The sequence below is a fragment of the Vipera berus genome (genome assembly GCF_964194415.1).
Source record: "Vipera berus genome assembly, chromosome: 2".
Lineage (NCBI taxonomy): Eukaryota > Metazoa > Chordata > Lepidosauria > Squamata > Viperidae > Vipera > Vipera berus.
In genome coordinates this window covers 31,360,605-31,378,399 of record NC_138203.1, presented here as the reverse complement: position 1 = coordinate 31,378,399, position 17,795 = coordinate 31,360,605, and the positions used below count along the sequence as shown (strand labels likewise).

Here is a 17,795-nt window from a genome sequence, read left to right as displayed (position 1 = left end):
TCCCACCACTATTGGAACCCAATGATCATTGTCCCGATAAAGTGTGTGAGTTGTGTTCTAGTTTTCACCATCCATGACAGAAGAAGTCTGAAATTTGCTGATGTGCTAAAAAAATGGCATCAGTGAAAAATATATGATTTATGGACCTATGCTTTAAAGATATCTAGAATAGCCTTTCTAAGTCTTTTTATGCTGGAGAAACTCTTAAAATATTTTTCAGGTCTCAGGGACTCTTTGCATAAAAATACAAAAACTACAAAAAATTACCATTGACCTCTATGCTACACAATTCATATTTTATAATTTTTACACAACAGCAAAGTGGTAAGCTGGAAGTTGAGTATGTGACCTATAAAAATTCCCACCACTGTGAGCATTAGTATTACAATCTTTTTTCTGTTTTTTGCCACAATCTGTAGCCGAAGCCCTAGCAACATCTTGCAGAACTACAACTGAATCTGAACTGATAACAAGCATACATTGTTTGAAGACTTTTGTTAAGTGCCAATCTCTCAATAAGAACTGCAAATCATTGTACAAGGTACACTAATACCTTGACTTGTGACCATATTCAAGTCTGGAATGATGGTCATAAGTTGTGCCAGTTAAGTAGGTTACCATGTGACCGTGCCTAATTTTATAACCTTTTTGCAGTTAAGTGAACATGATGGTTATTAAGTGAATGTGTCAGAGCATGCAGTCTTATTGTGCTGAGATAATCCAGGAGTAAACACAGTAAACAGTGCTCTATGTTAAATGGTGGTTTATATTACACTGTCTATAATATACACCAGGAACAATATACATATACATGGTAATACAGCAAACTCCAACATACAGCAGTTACAGCAGGAAAACAGACGAGAGAGAGAGAGATGCTCCAGTAAAAGCCTTCCCTTTTATACTCAGGCTCTTAAAGGGACACAAACTCCTGCTGAGTCATTCCTATCATTGCATCATCCACCTTATGTTACATTACATCATTACATAAGCTGTTTAGCTATTATTACCTTGACAAAATGGTTCTTAAGTAAATCCATCATCCACAATAGGCATTTTTTTGTGGGAGACTGGAAGTAAACACTGGCTTTTGGAAAAAAAATGTCATCATTCATGGCCCTGTAACTATGGAGTGCTGCAAACTGCTGTAAATGCTGGCTGGTTGCCAAACACCCAAAATATGATCACATGACTGTGGGGGCCTCCAGCCGTTGGAACTTTGAATCTGGGTTGTAAGTAGTTCTGGAGAAATCTGTCGTAATTTCAATTGGTCGCTAAGTGACTGGTTGTAAGTTGAGGACTACCTGTATCTCACCCTGTCCCTGATTGTTTTAGCTCAAGTTCTAGACTTCCAAAACCCACCAAAAGCTTCCTTCCTTCACTTTTTCTGTGATTTCCTTTCCTTTATTTCAGCAGTCGCCAATCTTTCTGGCTCTGTGACTAGCAATAGCAGTGGTGGCGGTAATGGCAGTGGTAATAATAATAAAGTTGGAAGGGACCTTGGAGGACTTCTAGTCCAACCCTCTGCTCAGGCAGGAAGCCCTATACCATTTCAGAAAAATGGCTGTCCAATCTCTTCTTACAGACTTCCAGTGTTGGAGCATTCACAGCTTCTGGAGGCAGGTTGTTCCACTGATTAATTGTTCTAACTGTCAGGAAGTTTCTCCTTAGTTCTAGGTTGCTTCTCTCCTTGACTAGTTTCCATCCATTCCTTCTTGTCCTGCCTTCAGGTGCTTTGGAGAACAGCTTGAATCCCTCTTCTTTGTGGCAACCCCTGAGATATTGGAATACTGCTATCATGTCCCCCCTCATCCTTCTCTTCATTAAACTAGACATACCCAATTCCAGCAATGTTCCTTGTATGTTTAAGCATCCAGTCCTCTAATCATCTTTGTTGCTCTTTTCTGTATTCTTTCTAGAGTTTCAACTTCTTTTTTACATGATGGTGACCAAACTGGATGCAGTATTCCAAGTGTGGCCTTACCAAGGCATTGTAAAGTGGTATTAACACTTCACATGATCTTGATTCTATCCTTCCGTTAATGTAGGTGGAGAGGGGATGGTTTGTATGTGTGCCTGCTGCTTGTGCAAAGGGGCGTGGGGATTCCTGCTTTATTTGCATTGCTCTATTGATTTAAACTTTACCAATGTACAAGAAATGTATAAAATTTGTATCAAAATACTGAAGTTGCAGCAAAGTAAGGAGAGAGATTTCTATGTTACACTTCTCCCAATTCTGGAATTAAAAAAAAATGTCATTGCCTTTCATCCTGTCTGCAAATTTCTTTAAGTGGTTTTTAAAATGTGGATGTTTAAATTTCAATAAAAATTAATATTAAAAAAAGATTGTCAGATGCAGCACAGAGAATGGTTCTAAAGATTATGAAGGTAAGAAACACTAAGGTATTTACATTTGATGTGGAAATGGAATAAATGATTATACACAAGTAAGAAGTAAATGACTTTGGGTGCCTTGATAAAATGTCCTTTCATAAGAAATAAGGTGGAGTTCAATTATGCTTTATTTTATAACTTGCATTCTAGTCCAGAAAGAATTTTCCCCTCCCATTGATTAGGAAAAAGAATGCTAAGATACCCACTGAAATAATTAGTGGTGTGCTATCAGTTCATAATATTTATGTAGCAGTCAGATGGCTTTATTTGCAGTTGCTGTCAAGATTAGGATAAACTCGCTAAGAATAATGCTTGAAATGTGATTATTTTAATTAATGTGGAAATTATATGGTAGCATGCGTAGTCTTGCGGTGTTTTAATCAATTTGAAAGTCATATGGTAAGTTGTATTGATCCACGTTATAATATTCCAGGCCACTTGCTCTATTGTAGATATTAGAATTATGAACTGGATTGATCTTGGCTACTGTTGGAATAATACAAACTGAGTTGCTTCAGTTCTCAGCTAAATGCTCTTTCCATTGGTTAACTCTTCTGAGTTAGGCAGGGGGATATTTAAAATATATATTTTTCTTACTCTTGACTGTAGTGTACTGCCCTAGCCTGAGCTTTATTGTCCAAAAATGAGGAGTCAAAACTTCTTAATTCCCAGACAAGCCAACCTTCCCAATGTCAATTTATTTGGAAAATGCTGAATCACATGATAAGGCAGAATCTCCTAAAAATGCTGGTTCGGTCCAAAGACTGCACTGCATACATAGAAGGCATGTGGAGAAATAAATGGACGGGTTGCAGATTTCATATCCCTCCCTCTTTGAAGTGAACAGGTGTCACTTTGGATTGATAGGATTTTGTGGATCTTCAGGATCTCTCCTTCAAATCAGTGCTTTGGATCCAAGCCATTATGACCTATCACAGATAAACAAAAACTGATTTTAGGATACTATGACAAACTGAGCATTATGTCCTTAAATATGACTTGTAAGAGGAAGTATTATTTCCAGTAATTTAAAAGTATAGATAGGTAACAGAAATATAAATAACCAAGGGAGGTAAGGACTGCATGAACTAAGTTAAGGCAAAATATGCTGGGGGAGGCTTGGAAAAAGATAAGCTTTTTAGGAAAAACAAAATGAAAACCCAAAATACAGATAAAAATTCCTGTGCAAAACAAGGTGGCGGATTAAAATTCAACGCATAACATTTCCAAAAGAATGCTGATTGAAAGAAGTTCTGTGCATTTTCTGTAAATTGTTCTGCAAAAAACATCAATCCTTAAATAAAACAATGAAAGAATTATGGAAAAGATACTTTAAAAGTTGAATTCTAGGAGAACCCATCACTTCCCAATAGAGCACATGAATGATGACTCCAGCATGACTCTAGTCCTTATAACTTACAACAGTTGGTTTAATGATCATTCAAAGTTACAACGGAAAAAAGTGACTTATGACCGTTTTTCACACTTATGACTGTTGCAGCATCTGTATGCTCACGTGATCAAAATTCAGAGATTGGCAACTCATATTTTTGATGGTTGCAGTGTTTTGGGGTCATGTGATTACCTCTTGTGACCGTCTGACAAGCAAATGGGGAAGGGAGATTTACTTAACAACCATGTTGCTAACTAAATGTATGTGATTCACTTAAAAAATTGTTGTGATTCAGGGTCAGCCTGTGGGTTCGGCAGTTGGGTCGGACGATTCAGAGGAGGAGGAGGGGGGAGTTGGAGAGGTTGCTGAGGGTGTTGGAGAGCTTGCTGATGAGAGCCCTCAGCCAGGCCCCTCCCACCTGGTTACGACGCAGACCCAGCTGTGTGAGCCTGACAGCGTGGATGAAGATGACCCACAGCTGTCCCTGTTCAAGGACGCCCGATGCAGGAGGCAGTCAATCAGGAGTAAACAGAGGAAGGCAATGGGGCACCTCAGAAGGAGGCAGAGAGAAGCCATGCCCTGAACTGTTTAAAAGAGGAATGCGTGGGAGGGCTGGTTTGCTGAAGGCAACCATTTGAATAGCTCCTGTTTCATGGTTCATGTCTTGTTTTTGCTCTGTTTGCTTTTGTGTCCATAAATTTGGCAGGCTTAGTTCCAGCCTCTTGCCTTCTTGTAAAGGGGTTGTCCCTGCCTTATCTGCAGGGCTGGTAGCAGGCTGGTACAGAACACAAATGTGGCAAGAAAGGTCATACCTCACTTACCAAATGTCTCACTTAACAACAGAAATATTGGGCTCAGTTATGGTCATCAATCGAGGGTTACCTGTATAGTTTAAAGAATCATAGCAGGGCATACATTATAATTCTTTCTCTGAAACCTTAAGAGCATAAGCTAGAGCATATAGACTGCTTCATATGTGATATATTTCATTTTTTTGTTAGGAAGCATAATTTTATTAACTGAGATGAGAGAGGGGAGAGACAGAGAGAGAGAGAGAAAATGCATGAAAGTTTGTACTTGTTTCTCTTACAATACATATGGCCAGGGCTTTTTTTCTCATAGAACGCTCAGAACGGAGTTCCGGCACCTTTTTTGGATGGAACCTTGTAGGGTAGGCAAGGCTGGTTGTATGACGTGTGAGTTCCGGCACCTTTTTCTTTTAGAAAAAAGCACTGCATATGGCTATGTACTGGATTCTACACCCTTTTCATGAAGAAGAGCCTTCTCTGCCATGGCTCCTGCTCTTTGGACATCTTACCCCTCCAGAGTGAGATCTGTTCCTTCTGAGCTACCGTAAAGACCTGAAAGCCTGGCTCTGTCACTTAGCATGGGACTCCAATGAGGGAGCGCCACGCTGAAGGTGGTTGATAGGCCAATAGCAGATCCCATCTCACTCACTCCCTCTCCATCTTTATATTGTCTTATAATTTTATTGCTATACTCTATATATTTGTATTGTTTTATTGCTTTTAACTTTGTAAGTCACCCAGAGTCGACTTGCAGTGAGATGGGTGGCAAATTAATTAATTAATTATAAAATTAAAGTAAGTGTAGTAGAGAAATGAATTCAGACCCGGGTTGATAGAGATGCTCTGAACCAGCCAGGCAGCCTCGTCTCACCAAAAAACCTCCTGAGCAACTGCCCACTGAACTTTTATTCACCTCCTCTTTTCTGAATACCAAATACAACATTACATAAACCCCATCAATCTCAAAAAATAGGATACATAGTGATAATTGGATACATAGTGAGAACTACTCAGGTGCCTATGAGATCATTACAAAAACAAGATACTAAAAGATATATGTGAAAGCTTTATCATAGCGTTTCCCAAACCTCCCACATGCCATTCTGTGTGAACCAGGAGAGTGTGCTCATCACTGTAATTCACGTAGAGGCCGATAAAAAACGTTTGGGAAAGCTGAAGGTTGAGAGGCCAAAAAATGGCCATTCCCACAAGTGTGTCCATTTTTTTCTACTGTTTTTCCCAATACACAGTATGTGATCGAGCATACCTTTTTGTAATGTAAACATTTTTGCTGGAAATAAGGTATCACAACTTGAAATAGGCATGTGTATTCACTTTGTATTCAAATTCACATTTGAAACATGATTTAGATCACATTGCCTCACATTTCTATTTGAACAATCTGGCCTGGTCTGATGGGTTTGGGGTTTGGATTTGGTTTTAACATTGTTTTAATTATTGTATTATATTGGGCATAATTATTTAATCTTTTTTAACTTTTGTATGTATATTTTGATATTTATTGCCCTGTACACCGCCCTGAGTCCTTCGGGAGAAGGGCAGTATAAAAATTTAATAAATAATAATAATAATAATAATTTCAAACTAACATGATTACCTTTCATGACTAAATTTGATTTGGAGAAAGCTTAAGTCAGTTCTCTTGCCCTCCAAGTATTTTCAAGTACATACAATTCCAAACAATTTAGAATCTGGAGGGTTCCAATTGTTGTATACTCTTGACTTAAGCAGTGAAGTTGTTTCACATTTTGCATATCCTCCACAGATCAACAGAAATCATGCTGATCATACTCTCTTGATATTTAAGATAGGACTAGGTTACCAGCTGGGGATACAGATAATTCCTTCTCCCACTCTAATCATTTGAAATCTCATTGCATCTTATCCAAGAATGCCAAAAATCATATGACCTCTTTAATGGAAGTTTGGGATTCCTGTTAGACTTCAAGAAAGATCTTTTGAACATGACAAAATCGGACAAATTTAAACCGTTATAATGTTTAATGTATAGATTTGCCAGAATGATGACCATTATGATGGCAATTTCTGCTTTAGAACATGTGGTTACCGCAGTGGAAGGAACTTGTTCAATGAAAATGAACAGGGTCAGAACCATGGGGCATTTGGGATAGAACATTTCCATGGTGGAGAATACGCAGCTTGATATAATTGTGCATTATGTGCTGTCTGTATTTTTTTTTAACATGTCCTGTGCTGACCTTGCAAGAGCAACGTATATCCTTGTGAACACTTGCTTGATTAATCGTCTCATTGATCACAAGGCTTTTGATAGGGCTGTCCTGTTGCTGGCAGCTGTTTTTGGAGTACTTGGCACACTTCCTCATTGATTTGTGCTATCATGATCATATTATGCTTGCCCAGCATTCTTTACAAAGGTGACGTATAAAGTGGTGGGTCAACATTAAATTGGCACTCCTGGATGTTAAAAAACCTTGAATTATTTTGACCCTGGCAACATTCAATGCTTGCTCATTCAGCCCCAAGCTAATAAAAATCTATATTCACATCACACCAGCCATTTTAAAGGCCTTGCAATGAATCATACTCTCTATATGCTAAACTTATGTTCTGTTACACATTTTTTTTATTCTTAACTTACTAACCTGTCTAGGAAAACATTTTAATATAAAATATTTAGCACCAAATATATCTTGTTCAGGGCAAAGGTCTATCCCAGGCGTCACCCTGGGTCTCTCCAGTGATTTTTATTACAGGTCCTCCTGATATTATATTACCAGACAGTGTTGTATCTGAAACATCCTGGAGTCTCAAGTAATGGATGGCTAGTCTTTCTCATCTAGCATTCTGATTCTCACAATGGTTGGTCAGAGTCCTTTGAAAATTCACCTGAAAGACATAACGGCTATAATTCTCTTTTACTGTTCCTAGTGCCTGCCTTTTAGGGATATGCTAGCTTTGGACATGGTGGCCATTACTACCTGTTACAGTGAATCATTACAATAAATTTTCTAAACTAAACATGGCTATATGCTCTATGTGGATGTGCTAAATTAATATGTGTTCTAACAGATTTGCTGCTATACTTTTCCTTGTTCCTTGTTTGACAAATCTCCAAACTTTTTTAGAAATTCTGCCAAGTATGCAAAATGAGCTGAAGCCCCCCCAAAACAATAATGGTATAAAAATGTGCTATTACTGCTCATCAATAACATATCAATTTTGCATTAATACATGCACATGCATATAAATACCTTTCCCTCCCTCCCTCCGGTAAACATTGTTCTATTCCTAGAAAATACAACTTAACTACTTGGGAATCTTAAAACATGATCATTTTTATGATATTGTAGTGACTCCTCTCTTAACTGTGGCTACTGTTTCAGAAGGAACTTCCCTCTTCACCAAATTTCAATTTCTAAGATTCTTCTTGAGATGCTACAACTGTAACTAAATTAATGATCAAACATAATTCTGTAAGTAGAGATATCTTGCAGCAAGGGACTGTTGACATGTCAATATTTGTGTCAGGACCCACCCCAATCCACATCTTAGGAAATAAGAACTCTTGGATCCAAGTTTGTCCAAAAGGAAAAGTTTACTAGGATGAGATCAGTTGTGGCAATACAAGACGGGATCTGACATTGAGTTACATTTCAATACTACATAAAGCATTCCCGGTTCAACCCCCTCCCCTCAAATCCATTTGGTCAGGTTCACATCATTTACTTAGGTGTCAGGCCCTTTCGTGGGAAAGGGAAATCTTGTGTTTATTGTTATTGCTTTCTTCCTTTCAGTTCCAAATGGAGATGCAACCCAGATCTCTCTCTCTCCCCCTGTTCCCCCCAGATCAAAATCTTTCCTGGTCTTTGAAAACAGCCTACTGTAATCTGAATAACCATCCTCTCCCACCCCCTCAGAGAGATGGCAGAATCCCGAGAATAAGCACAATATTCTAACCATACATTTATGAAATATGATATAAATGGATTCTGACAATTTGAGGACTTTCCCAGAAATATGATGAAAGGCTTTTTTTACAGTTTTTATAAAAACATAATTTAGCAGCCTTTCTTTTCCCATTATTATTTACTCTGTTCTATTACATATACTTTTATTGATTAGTTCACTATAGTGACATCCACTAAAAGATACTAATCTAAAATCTTAGCATGATTTGCGAATGCTAAATCAAATACATGCCACAGTATGGCATAGTATGATGATTCAAAATGCTGCTATTAGCCCTTCTCTCATTTTGTTGGGTTTTATTTAGGATTTTTTTTGCCTTCTTCATTTTAGCAGTTTGTGTTTTTAGTGTGTTTCAATGATTTTTTTGCTTAAAATTTGATTTAAAAGTGGAATGAAATATTTTCATCTATGCATTTAATATATAAAAATAACCATCAGTCTGTGGGGAGAAGGGAGCAATAATGATGGCATTTTAAAAAGAAAGTGAATTTCCTCACTAGGTGATGCTACATATATGAGTTTAATTATTTTTGCCACTTTTTCTGATTGACTCAGTTCATCTCTGGTGTAAAACTTCAGAGTTTTGGGTTTTTTTTAAAAAAGACAAAGTGGCTTTAGATTTGACTATAATTAACATTTTTTAAAGGTTCTGCACTGTTATAGCCTGGGCTACCATGTGCTTAATTTGGTTTTATCTGGACATTGAAGGGATGAGAGTTATTAGCAGTTCTATCTCTAGCAACAGACAAAACCTATGTGCTGTTGTGCACTATGCAACCAAACTTGGGCAAACAGTTTTAAGAGTTTGCATTCATCTTCTTTTTTCTGCATAATATAGATTACTGTTTAGCCTGCAGAATTAAAAATAGTTTTGGTCCTGTTCATCTTATATATAGTTTTGAAGGAATCAGAATTGTTTGGGAATCACAGGGACCCAAAATTGTTGACATCAGGATAAAAAATAGGTGAAAGTTCAGTTGTTTTACCATACTTTTTTTAAATTTTTGTTTTGATTCAGTTTACAGAAGTATTGCAATCTCCTAATGCCACACCCTGCATGTTAACCCATTTATAGTCAGAAGCACTACAAACACATAAGATGAACCCAAATGCTTTAAAATAAATAAACAACCCACAGACCAGGTTACTTGCTAACAGAGAATAATTCTAAGCTTTCTAATTTTCAAGGAAATGAAGGAAGAATATTAGTAGGAAGAGCTTCTTTGTATAATACTTCTTTGTATTATACAGTTCATCAGTTGGTAACTTTGGTAGTTATCTCAAACTTACCATTAATCCTTGTGCAGTCATACACCACTTGACTGATTACCCTCTGGTTTATATTCTTACAGATGATCTGGTAGCTGTCAACAAATGGAGGATAACATTGTCTGGGTCTCCACAAGTTCAATATTTTTAGTGCAATATTTTAACACCGAGCCTTATTATTTACTGACACTCTCCATCTTTGTCTAAGGACTGTGCCATTTTTAAGACATTCATAATTTGCATTCTGGCTGTTTTCTCATATCCCACCCAATGGCTTGCATTTTAAGCAAGGGTTTGTTCATAGAAATGGGTAGTAAGTAAGTAGAGTAGCCAATCAGCACTCATTTTTTCTGCTTTTAATTTATGGGTTGCTAATTTCTCTCACCAGCTGTTGGGACCTTCCAGTGTTCCTTGATTTAACTTTTTTATGTCTCAAATATTATACAAGAAGAAAGAATTTCCATCATTTATTTTTCAATCCATGTACTTATTACTTCAGTTTTCTGCACATTTGCCTAGTGAGCTGCAAAATATTCCCCATGTGGGACCCAGTTGCACAGGAACATTTGTTTCTGAAACTATTAAGAAATGCAGAGCAGGATAAAATGCCTTCTGTTCTGTACGGTAGGATAGCAGCAAGTCCTCTGAATTTTTCTTTCCAGAAAATCATATAACAGATGAATTAATGATGGTGGTTCAGGATGATACAGGATGATTCTTGAATCATTCATTCTTGAATGTTTACCTTCTGTAAAATTTAGTTTTATATGGGTTGAAAGGACCCATATGTTTCATGGGTCTTAACACTGATTAGCATTAGTCTGTTACTGGCACTTTGCAAACATTGGGGGCATTACACTGTGAGAAATGCACTGAATTTGATGTGGGATGATGGGGTCTCATAAAAGTCTCATTTGGTAGCACCCCAATTGTTTCTAAAAATGAAAAAGTCAAGATCTGTGGTGGAATGGTTTCATTCTAACAATCCTGTGTACAAGGTCTTGTAACTATGGTTACTGCTGAATTCTGAGGAATATTTAATTCATTGCTCAATATAACAGTCTTCTGGGCATCACAAGGTATGAAGTTTTCCTTTTGATAATCTTTTATCCTATGGGTACAACTTTTAAAAAATCATTTTTGGGAATCATAAGATGTAGATGGTTCATATATTTGATTTGTTTGGCATTGGCATAATATATTGCTTGAATCCAGCCAACTGAGGCTTATAGTATTTATTAAACTACAGTTAAGAAAAATAGTTTCTTATGATACACAAAGCTAATCAGCATGTAAAATAACAGTCCTCTAATCAGTCAAAATATAATTCTCAGAGTTGTACAATGATTTAGATTCAAAGGGAAAATGTACCTGGGGGCATATGGGAAAATTCATTAAAGTAACTGTGTGTCATCCAAGCTACAGAGCAATCCCAGAAAAAATAATGGTTTGTTTTAAGATTTTAAGATAGGCTACATTTAAGATGAAATACATTACTGTATTTCACAGTGTCCTTTCTCCTTCAAATCTAAAATACTGCCTTGCCCTATCATCACTACTGTGTATTTCTTAAACAGCCATTTCAAAAGAGTTCCTCTGCTGCCAGGGAATTCTAAACATTGTCATTCTTACACAACTTGAGGAAGGATGATTTATTGGACACAAAGTAGGATACAATTTCGGATCTTTTATACAATTAAGAGGTCTGCCACTGAATTACTGGAACATTAAGATAAGGATAGGTTGATGACTTAGAAAGACGTGTCCATTTACATTCAACAAATATTTCAAGAGAGACAATGACACCAAAATCCGCATTTTCTAGGATGAAAGCTATTTGCCTCCATACTGAGAATGTCATGTGCATATTTTAATTTAATATAGCATATATTCTAAATATTATTAAAAATTTGTATCATAGTAATCTATCAATTAAAAAAACTAATTAAAATATCAAATATTTTTGGCCGAACATTTCCTAAAAATAAAAGCAGATTAACAATGCAGCTATGTCTTGGTGGTTCTAAGTTCTCTTTCACTGGGTATCTATCTGTCCACAATGCTATATCTTGGTATTTCCAAGGTTGAACCATACATTGAACATTGGACAACTCTCCGATTAAAAATCACCTAGTTCTTTCTGATACTAGAAGTTACAGGAAACATGACAGATATAAAAACATGATGAAAACATCAGTTTTAGCGCTTCATTTGATGCCTTCAATTAGCATCCAATGAAATAATTTTCCTGATAACTTCAATGAACTACATAGAGCTGCATTTATAATATCTAGAAAAGCAAGTTGGAGTTGTACATGATTATATCACATGCAAAATTAACCAAGAAAGGGCTCTTCCAGCATAAACACATCTAGTAATAATAATTCCAGTTGCTCCATTGGGGTCTAAGAAGATTCTCTATATAGGTAGTCCTTGACTTACAACTACAATTGGGACCAGAATTTACGTTGCTAAATGTGCTGCCCCACTCACTCTCTCACACACATAACTGTGATTTAGTGAGTTTATTAATATTCTCTAGCAAGTCCCTTCAGCTTGTCCCAAACAAGTCCAGCCATGAGCAAATCAAGGTTAGCCGACAGAGCAATGGCCCAATAGTCCACAAGGCACTTGAAAGCTGCTCAAACAAACTAACTTTACCAGACAAATCCACCAGGCAGAACTTAAGTCCACACACAGAGAGCTCATGGGGCAAGAAAAGTTCAGAATCTCCAAGGCATGATTAAATTCCAATCACAATGACAATCCAGAGTGAAGCAGGAAACATGACGACCAAACACACAGCTAGAAAACAAACACATTGTTCCCAGCAATGCCTCCATCCGCTGTGATAAATAGCTAGCTTCTGGTGCAGCCCATCAAGACCAGCTGGGTCTTCTCTTGAGTAGTCTGGATGACCTTCTTTGTTCCTGCCTTTTTTCTGCCCTATGTGTTTTTGGATCAGGTGCAAAAGGCAGTTCCTCCTCCTCTTTGCTGGACCCCTGCTATTGCAAGTTTCCCCAGCTGGACCCTCAGCCAAATCCTTTCCGGACAGCTGTTCAGAGCCATCAATCAACTCAGTTCCTGATATGCCAGGAATTGATTCATCTTCCCCTGAGCTGACGTCTGAGGAGGTATCTGGGGAATCGTTCAAGGGAGACATCACACTAAGTGACAAATTTGTTAAGTGAGTTTTAACCCATTTTATGACTTTTCTTGCCACATTTGTTAAGTGTATTGTGGTTAAATTAGTAACACGGTTGTTAAGTGAATCTGGCTTCCCCATTGACTTTGCTTGTCAGGTTGCAAAAGATGATCACATGACCCTGGGACACTGCAACCATCATAAATATGAACCAGTTGTCAAACATCTGAATGTAAATAACACGACCATAGGGATGCTGCAACAGTCATAAGTGTGAAAAATGGTCATAAATCACTTTTTTTTCAGTGCCTTTGTAACTTCAAATGGTCACTAAATGAACTGTTGTTAAGTCAAGGACTACCTGTATTAGCACAACAGTTTTCATAATATTCTTGCATTATAATAGTTCACTAAGTCTTTCGATATTTTTCAAGTCTTTGAATTTCTGTAGTAAGTTAACTGTATCCTACTCCAGCACCTAACTAAACAAACAAACACAGAAATCTCATTTACATGTGTGCACTGCCAATATCATCAAGGTAAATTGGTTCTTAACAATTTATGCTGGAAAGCAGTAAAACACAAGATAAAAGTAGTATATTAACTGCAATTTTGCCCTCTGAAATCTATGCTATGAGGTACATTTTGCAATCAGCAATTTCACTGATTGCAAGAAACAGTATGATATTTACCACATTAACATATTTGTAAACAAATTATTGTCTACTTTTTTGCATTTTACAATACATTGGCATTCTGAAGTTAATAGGATAGCTATGTGCAATGCTTTTTGTAATTCAGTTGGAATAGCACATTGTAATCTTTTTCTAATCCCTTTCAGGTCTACAGAGGATGGGGTAATTAAGGAAAAATTACTTTTTCATGGTATTATAATGCAGGAATCCTAAGAATGGAATCTGTTTCAATTACCACTTTCCAAAAGTAAGTTGGGTTGTTAGAAAAGCAGGGTTGGCAAAGTTCTTTCGAAATAGCAGGCTAAATATTTTGTGGTTATGAGAAGTTTCCAAAAAAGAGGGATACCACTTTAATAAATTGCATTCAGTATTCTCAGGGTGGTAGCTCATGCAGGGTGCTCAGAAGCTGATTCTCCATAAAGAAAAAGTTGATTACTCCTACTTCTTATTGTAATTTATATATTACCCAAAAAGTTTTCAAAAATTTGTATGCAAATTGGGAATTGTTTTCATTTAAATAGAAATACCGCTCCCCATATTTGGGAAGACTGTGACCTCATCTTCACATTCAACCTTCCATCCGTCCGAGGTCAGTAAAATGAGGACACAGATTGTTGATGACAATATGCTGATTGTGTACACTGTTTAGAAAGGTCTGTAAAGCACTATGAAATGGTATATAAGTCTAAGTGCTATTGCTATTCCCCTAACTGCAGTATGAATACTTTACTGTTGTATATGATGCATCCTTGGGACATTGGCTTTATCTCATTCCAGCTTGTAGTGGAAGCAGCTGAAAGTCATTTTCATGCTTGATTGTGTTATGTGTTACCTTTACTGCTATTTCTTCCTTAGATTAAATATACCTTTGATAATGGATCAGAATCCCTCTATTCTTGGTGTTACATACCATAAAAGTGAAAGCCTATGGAATGGTGGAGTTTTCTGCATGAGAAGAAAGTCAATTTGCCTCTAAGTCCAGTATATTTACAAGCAAATGGGGGAAAAGTCCATCTACATTTGCACTTTAACCCAATCTCCCTAGAGGCTACTAGATAGGATATCCGTCTGGGGCAAGAGACCTTTGGTTACCCGCTGGTGATTTAACTGACCATTATTTCATCCAGAGGTGAAGTAATCTCAGGGATATGTTATTGGGATTCTTATCCCAGTTTCTTATCACCACGAAGGTTACTTAGTGCTTGGTGTTACTTATGGTTTCTTATCAGCACTTCAATGTGGGTCAGGTCAGGAAATAGACACCACAAGGATGTAAGAATATTATATTATTGTACAGTATAACCACCAAGTCTTGAAAGCCTATCCAGATTTCTCAGAGAGGAAAATATCTTCTTTTTCAGCACTTATGGCATGTAAGCATTCTTATCCACCTCTCCTGTATACGGTTATCAGGAAACTTTTAGGTAAGGTGAGATGAGCCATGATGTTTGCAGGCTGATGTGATGATTGAATGTTTTCACTCATATTCACTTGGGTCTGAACCTCAATTGGGCAGTTAGGCTATTTGATTAGGACTGTGCCTTCTACTGTAATCTGGGATTGTTTTGATCTTGTGGAAACTGATGAACTTCTGTCCAGTTCCCAATCCTCTCTTTCGGAGAAAGATTCTACAGAATGTGAAGGGGCATCATCTACAGAGGATCAGAGATGAAGAGCATTATCTGGATCTTTACTAGTTAGGATTCAGGCTTGGATATGAGATGGAAATAATATTGATTGTTCCTGTAGATGACCTCTTTTGAAATCTGAATAAGAGGAGTGAGCCCCTCTTGATAATATTAGACATTTCATATCATAGTGTCTTCCTCCATCTCAATTTTAGGAATTCATCTGTAATATTAACCTAGGGCTGGGTGTACCAGTCTTCAAAGCTGGTGTTGCATCCACCACCCAAAGTTCCTTAAACAGAATAACAGTATAATGGAAGGGACCTTGCAGGTCTTCTAGTGCACCCCCTGCTCAAGCAGGAAAACCTATATCTTTTCAGACAAATGATTGTTCAATCTCTTCTTAAAAATCTCCACTGTTGGAGCACCCACAATTTCTGTAGGCAAGCCACTCCACTGATTAATTGTTCTAGCTGTCAGGAAATTTCTCTTTTGTTCAAGGTTGGTTCTCACCTTGATTAGTTTCAATCCATTGCTTCTTGTCCTGCCTTCGGGTGGGAAGATACAAATTCATGTAGTGCTTTCCAGGTGCCTACAGGCAGGGTTTTTTCCTCATAGAATGCTCAGAACGGAGTTCCGACACCTTTTTTTGGATGGAACCTTGTAGGGTAGGCAACATGGGTTGTATGACATGTGTGAGTTCCGGCACCTTTTTCTTTTACAAAAAAAGCACTGCCTACAGGTATCAGGAATCCTGGAAATGATTTTGGAGAAAATATTCAGAAACTGTTACAAGAACAGAAAATGGAGATGCATTCCTTGAGCCCTGGAGAAAAACAAAGTATTTGGAAGCGATTCAGACTTGCTCCTCCCTGACTCTCTGGGTCTAAGACGAGAGGAAGGGAAAATGCAGACTTGCAGTATTCTGTTATTATACTAACTCAATAAAGTATTGTTCTAGTTTTTTTATGGAATCTGTTTCCTAATCTGAAAAATCTTGAAGGGCTGGCAGCAAGGGTGATTAATGATATAAAAATGTTGGGTGCAACCAGGCAATCAAAGGCCCACTCCTTATCACACAGATATCAATAAACTGAAATCATAATTATATACATTAATCAATTCTACAAACCGTTGAATAATTGGAGCCATATGTTTGTTTTTCCAATACTGTACAGTACGTTCATGGTTTTTTTTGTCCAGGAGTCAACTTCCATGTGATAGCAAATATTAAATCTCAAAGAAGAGTTAATACATGTAATTGCTTCTTACTGAAATAGAACAATAGATTTAAATTAAGTGTTAATTTCATTGCATCTCCAACCACATAAATGCAATGAATTCATTTCAAAAATATTTCTTGTTGAAAAGGATATCACTTAAAAATCTATAGAAAGTTTTGGAGTTGTTTGAACCCCTCTTTCTTTATTAAGTAAAACATACAAGCCATAAAAATAGGTAAAAGTAAAATATACATAATTAAACATAGTAAAAAAAATAAAAATTAAAAAATTATAAAGAGGAAATTCTGGTAGCCCCTCAACCAACTCCATTCTCCTATCTTATTGGTTGTATAGTTTTTTCAGCTCCCCCTTTTATACATTTGTATTCTTTTTTTGTTTTTTATACTTAAATAATAAATACAGAGAAAAAAAATCCACCCCTTGTTTGTATAATGTTTATAGAATATGTATTAGTCTTATGAGATAGATCAGACAGGAAACATGACCAAATGAGCTAATTCTACTTTATTGTAAGATTACATTAACAGAATCTTGAAAGTCTGGAGGGATTTCTCTTCCCCTGTCTCCTGGTGGTGTGTGTCTCTTCTGAGCTTCTGGCCCGTCCCACATTCTGTTGTGGGCTAAGCTAACATATTTTCCACTGTTCCTTTAGCACAGGAGTCAGCAACCTTAAACACTCAAAGAGCTACTTGGACCTGTTTCCCAGAGCAAAAAAAACACTGGGAGCCACAAAACTCTCGCGTGCACATGACGGGGGGGGGGAACTTGATTGAAGAGTTTAATTAAAAAGAAATAGAGGCTGCTGTGCATGAGGTCTCTCTCTTGAGCTCTCTCTCTCCCTCCCTCTCTCTCCCTCTCTTTCTCTCCCTCCCTCTCTCTTCCTCCCCCCTCTCTCCCTCTTTCCGATCTTCTGCTCACCTGGCAAGCTGGCTTCACACTGTTCTGGACAAGCTGACACACATCCTTATTGGGCTGGCTCTCCTGCTTCCTGCTTCCTGTGGAGACGCAGCAAAGACAAGAGCCCCGCCCAATAAGCTTGTCAGCTTCTTGGAGAACAGCGTGAGTTTCACACAGACACACAGACACACAGAGACACACACACACAGAAAGAGAGAGAGAGAGAGAGAGAGAGAGAGAGAGAGAGAGAGAGAGAGAGAGAGAGAGAGAGAGAAGCGCAAGTGCCTCTCTCTGTCTCCATCTCTCTCTCTGCAAATGGCTGGGAGCCACAGGAGAAGGCTGAAAGAGC

At 37.5% G+C, this 17,795-nt stretch overlaps 1 long non-coding RNA gene across 2 annotated transcripts; it reads right to left on the bottom strand.

Moving 5' to 3' along the window:
* Positions 1-768: 768 nt before the first annotated feature.
* On the bottom strand, positions 769-17,547 carry LOC308664434. Of its 2 annotated transcripts, XR_014025672.1 has the most exons (4): positions 17,468-17,547; positions 16,438-16,576; positions 9,859-9,932; positions 769-3,323 (listed from the first exon to the last, which is right to left on the bottom strand). It is a non-coding gene; the product is annotated as an uncharacterized lncRNA (long non-coding RNA). The 2 variants fall into 2 exon arrangements; XR_014025673.1 differs by lacking the exon at positions 17,468-17,547 and having other exon boundaries at positions 16,438-17,457.
* Positions 17,548-17,795: the final 248 nt, after the last annotated feature.